Below are 6,392 nucleotides of genomic sequence, written 5' to 3' on the forward strand. Positions count from 1 at the left end.
TACTTATTCGATTTTTCGATATGTACAGTTGTATAGTATAAAATTGTGCGTGTGTATATATGTTTATTGTGAATTTTCGATGTTTCCTTAATTCGGGCTTATGGCGCTTGGCTATTTTATTTAGCTACGGCCGCGTCAATTTCAGGTTCACTCAAACCAACAGTAACGTTAGGTCTATTTAGCTTGTTAAATAGTTTTAACCGTTGTATAAGCAATAACATACTGACTTTCATATTTGTTAGCTTTTTTGCTTTACTTTATTTATAGTATTGCTATTATGTCTTTTCATAAGCGCTAACATAGCCTATAGTCTAGTCATTTTATGAAAAAAGTTTGAACAAATTGCAACAGAAGCAAACTCAACTGATTTTGTATCCTCAATATGTCCTGAGTAATGAAAAAAAAAAAAGCCCCGAAGAATCCCATTAGGGGAAAGTTTAGAAAAAGACCCAAATATAGCCTATTCATACGCCTATTCATTCTTTTTCTTACGTGAATAGGGTACAAATTTTAACCTTTAGATATCACCATGAAAATTACTGAGTTGATTACTTACATCAAGACAAATAAAAAATGTATTACAAGTTTTTTTTAAATTGTTTGTTAACATAGACAAACGGTGCATAATCTAATTATGTGCTAATTTGCATAAATACCACAACAGAAACATTGGGTATAGCCAGGTGAAAATGTCTTGTTGAATCTTGTTGACACATAACAGGAAAATAATGGAACCCATTTAGGCTACCCATGAGTATTAATAGAGGCAGGAAGAAGTTAAAACCAGCCTTTATTAATTATTATTGCAGAGATGGGGTTTGGGGCTGGGTCCGTGGGACTGTTTCTGGGGATTCACTTTTTATTTTACCTACCTTTTGTCATCTGCATTCTCCTTACCATTGTCTCCTGTTCTTCCCTTATACTCATCCCCCAGAAACAGTCCCACAGCCCCAGCCTCAAACCCCATCTCTTAAAAAATAATAAAGGCTGGTTTCTAAATTACTTCTTCCTGCCTCTATGTATTAATGCTCATGGGTAGCCTAAATGGGTTCCATTCAGACCTTAACATTAAGTAATTTACTGTTATGTGTCAACAAGATTCAACAAGACATTTTTACCTGGCTATACCCAAAGTTTAGATCTGTTGTTGTGGTATTTATGCAAATTAGCACATACATAATTAGATTATGCACCGTTTGTCCATGTTAACAAACAATAAAAAAAACAACTTGTAATACATTTTTTTGTTTGTCTTGATGTAAGTAATCAACTCAGTAATTTTCATGGTGATATCTAAAGGTTAAAAATTTTACCCTATTGACGTAAGAAAAAGAACGAATAGGCGTATGAATAGGCTATATTTGGGTCTTTTTTTCGAAACTTTCCCCTAATGGGATTCTTCTGGCCTTTTTTTTCCTTACTCAGGACATATTGAGGATACAAAATCAGTTGAGTTTGCTTCTGTTGCAATTTGTTCAAGGTTGACCCCCATTTTGGCTTAAAATGACTGGACTACTACCTCATCTGTAAATTAAGCTCACCTTGTAGCCTACAATCAGTGGCTCGGACTGAAGGGAATCTCAAACTCACAATCTCCTCTGTCGAAAAAGGTTTTAATAGTATTTACTTTATTTATACCTTTCTACCGAGCAACAGGCACATCAGATTGTTACAAAACAGTATGCCTCTTATTATTTTCAAATCAAAAACAAGAGATGACTGTCATGCACGAACAATCCAGGGTAGCCTAGCCTATACTTATTAAATGTAGGCTATAATTTAATTGTGACAAAAACATCTGCAGCAGATTCTTTAAGTATTTGCAAGAGTAGAATCTGAGGCTGAAACCCGTTTATTTTTCATTTTTAAATGAAAAATCTCTCTCTCTGGATCCCGCTGTGATCCACACTTTTCTAATCAAATGCCTTTTTTCATTGTGCAATTTATGAACAAAGATGTACATTTTCTCTTTCGGTTTCCCTTTTGGGCTAATCTAAGAAAATATTTTCATTATTAAATAAGGGTCAATTAACAGACTAAAAATTCTAACCAATTTTGGTAACACTATTTTACAATCCCTTGTAGTAGGCCTAAGCCTATGTTACATGTAGGCTACTTACTATAACAGTACATTATATACACCATTACAGGCAATAACTAACCCATAACCAAACCCTACTACAGTCCAAGTACTATAGTCTACTTAAAATTACTTATTGTAATTACACAGTAACAAGGATACCTTAAAATAAAATGTAACCTCAGTTTTATCTAATTTTACTCAAATCTTAATTGTCAGGATACAATACGAGATTCACTTGCAAGTGCACAAGACATTTAATGGAAGATAAGTGAACAGATACAGAGAGAGTTTGAGTGTAGATGGAATATCCTCGGTTGGTAGTAGGCTACAGGGACTACAGTGGGCAGTGAGGATGAATTTCCAGCGGAAATCCAAAATAGACCATCCACCAAGGCAGAAACCCAAAGTCAGTCAAATATTCCCAAAATCAAAAGTAAAGTCCTTAGCAGTGTTGTGTACTCGAGACTCGGACTCGGTCTCGGACTCGGTCTCGAGACCATATTTTAATGGTCTCGGTCTTGTCATGGACTCGTGTGCATTTTGACTCGGAATTGACTTGTACTCGAACATATTAGGACTCGGACTTATTCCCGAGTCCACTCGAGTCCCATTCAAAATATTTCATGATTGTTACTGTATGTTAATATTTCTTTAAATTGTTGTTTGATTGAAACGTCCAATGATTGCTGACTTTCTTGTGTACAACTGCGCATGACTTGAGACTAACGTTTGCACCACGCAAATGCAGCAGGAGCCTGGTCAGATGTGATGTGGAGCCTCTAGCTCAACTATGTCTTGAAAATGTCTGCCTTATCATCCATAATTCAGTTTGCATATAAGAGCCACACAGAATTCATGTGCAGTAAGACTCTTAAAAAGAGTTTTTTTACCATTACAGTGTACATGATTCCATGGTATATTTGATTTACTGTTTGAGTATGGTGCCAATTTTATTGTTACCACCAAATATTTTACATATTCTTGAAGATATCTTTAGGTCTGGTTTTTAGACCCAACCTTAGGTTATCCAACCTCTCTGGTCTCGGTCTCGACTCGACTCTCTCTGGTCTCGGTCTCGACTCGGACTCGACCCTCTCTGGTCTCGGTCTCGACTCGGACTCGAGTGAGCTGGTCTCGACTACAACACTGGTCCTTAGGCAGGCAGGAACAATTCCACAAGCAGCAGGCAAACTGGAGCACAGGAAAGCACTAACAGAGAACAAACAGTAAGCACGACGAACCGACAAGTAATGAACAAACACGTAGCCTACTGACTCAATAGCAACGGCTGACGAGCCGCAGATGAAGCTGATTGTTAATCAGCGATCAAGGTTGCCCAGCAACACAGGTGACACACACACACACACACACAAATCACAGAAGACAAGAATGAATCTACAGACCTGCGAACCGTGACATTAATTGAATTTACGTATTAAACTTGCTAACTATAAATTTGTTTACAAAGTGTATTGCTGATAATTGTTAATAGCGTCTTTTAATTTTTTTAGTAAAAGTTTTTTAAGGCTTTTAAAAACATTAATCATGTTTTTATATGATTTCCATGCAGAATCCCGATTGGATGGCTGCCCTTGACCTTTGACCTAAAATGAAGTAACATTCTATGTTCCTCGCACATTCCAGCATGATCTTTGAATGCGAGTAATGCGAGTCACTCAGGAGGATCTTGTGTTCACGCGATTCGCTCAGGATCCGGTGTTTAGTGTTGCAGAGCAGCGTGGTTTGTAATAAATGCCAACAAAGAAGAAGCTTTAAGGACTCCCTGCAGTTTTCAGCCAAAAATTGGAGCTTGATTGGTTTAAAAATTAAGAAATTCAGATAATTACTAGATAACTAGAATTATTATTTCTCTCCAAATAGAGCTATTCAAGTATTCTGGAAATTCCTGTATTCTCATTTTTCACATCAAAATATGTGCCACTGTCACAGAAACACAAAATATTGCACTTATGTCAGTTATTTTCCAATATATATTATAATTACGATTTCATCCAACAATCACACACATCAATCCAATTATTTAGTGTTCATGTAAATCTTATGTTCTGAATCATCAACGAGAATGATTACATTCAGAAAAAAAAAAAAAAAACAGCTGTCCACGCAAACACAGATACTGTTCAGTGTTCAAGCTGCTGATGTAAACTGTTGCATGAACAACATAATTCAATATTTACTCCTGGAAATAAATGCAGGGAAAATGCCAATGAATTCCTTAAATGTTTAGGTATTGTCTGTTTTATGCAGTATTAATGAAAGTTATAGTCCACCGCAGTTTTTTCTCTCTCATTCTTTTCAGCCTATTGATGATGCAAGACATTGTTTGCAGGATTAATGTGGACATCTTGACCGTGAGTGAGGACACCAAGCACGAGTGTCTTCCCAGATGATGTTGTGGATGTGGCTGTGATACTGGAGGATGAGATTGTGGTTTTGGATCTCCAAGATGTTCAAAATGCTTTTGACACACTGTTTGGACTCCTTTATGCTTTGTACATTGAGAGCTACGATACACCTTTGAGGTGATCCATCAAAAATTGTATGAAGGTTGGTAGGGAGAGCTATGCACAGCAAAGATTCATGGCCTAGAAAAAAAATGCAGTGAGGAAACACTGGCGCATACAACCTCTGCCTTCTTTTTTTTTTTTTTTTGAGTGGCTTTTATTTTCATTGATAAATTTGTTGAAGCTTGAGAGAGTTCACATTGATGAGTTTTAAATGTCATGAAGTCAATTCAGAGGTCTTTAACAATCTTCACTGTTTCTTTTTGAAATGAAAGTTCTGAACAAAGGACGTTTCTATAATGTATGTTGTGGGGTGAGCTTGTTAAATTAAATTTTTACAGCAAATTAATCCAGCTTGGTGATATATGCTCTTATTGCTTTATTTGGAAACTGAGGCAAGCATAAGCCATACATTGAGTGAGGCGTAAGATAGCTTTGTGGTTGATTTTAGGTGTTTGTTATTGCAATAAATGCAATTGTGTATTAAAATATGTGTTGCTGTGATTTTAATTTGCCATTTTAGTCTAAATCAAATGTAATTTACAAATTAATATTTTAGTGCTAATACAGTCAATATTGATTTGCTGCTACAGTAAGTGAAGATTTCGTAACTATCCAATTTAAGTTGATCTACAGTGAAGTTAAACTTAATTTAATCAGATTACTTTATAATTTGTCACATAGACTTTTCCAAAAAAAAAGTAAAACTCAAAAAGCCCATGCAAAATAGAAACAAAATATGAGTTGAGTCAACAAAAGATTTTTTGCAATTTCACAGTAACAAGGATACCTTAAAAGAAAGTGTAACCCTAGTTTTATCTAATTTTACACAACTGTAATCAAATTTTAAATTGGGCTTGGTAAGGCTTCATGCTGTGATCCCATTGTGTTTTCCAGCTATAGCTCTCAGCTATAGTTATCTGCAGGCATCTGTTTACAAAAAAAAGAAATGTAGGCAGAAAGTTCTTTTTCTCCTTTTTTACTGTGTTCAAAGTTCTATTACTCAATACCAGTAAGACTTACAGTGATTCTGACTGTTTAGGAACAAACCTCAAAGTGTCCCCTTTTAAAAGATACCAAAACCATGCATATTCCCCAAATGGTTCAAGAACAGCATGCAATTTATTTTGGGTATGCCTTTTTTTAGGCGTTTTAGGGTAAATTTTACAGGAACGCTAAAGGGTTAATTGAATTTACGTATTAATCTAAATGCTAACTATGAATCCGACAAACAACTCCTTGTGTTGCACAACATTAAAGCAAAAGCATACTGTAATAATAGTCTACAATTGCTGTTTACAAAGTGTTTTGCTGATATATATTTTTTAATCATTTATAGCTTTAAAAAAAGGTATTTTAAGGCATGTTTTATATGATTTCCATGCAGATTCCCGATTGGCTGGCTGCCCTTGACCTTTGACCTGAAATGAAGAAACATTCCTGTTCCTCACACATTCCAACGCGATCTTTGTAGTCAATGAGAGGTTATGACCTGTTACATCACTGTAATCATCAGAACATTTTGTGCATTAGAAATGGAGAGAGAACAAAGGTTTTGCAACAAAAAAAAAGAAAAAAAAAAAGTGAGAATTATGTCTTTAGCAAACGCAGGGGTGGAGGGGTATTTTATAGGTGAACACCATATCAGAGTCATCTGAAGGTCACAAGACCAGATTAAACATCACAAGCACATCGATTCACATATTATTTTGTTAATATTGTAATGAGACTATACATATTCTGAATCCGTAAGCCTCTGAATCTTCTATTTCTCTTTGCATTGC

Source organism: Abramis brama, assembly GCF_963993115.1.
Source record: "Abramis brama genome assembly, chromosome: 11".
NCBI lineage: Eukaryota > Metazoa > Chordata > Actinopteri > Cypriniformes > Leuciscidae > Abramis > Abramis brama.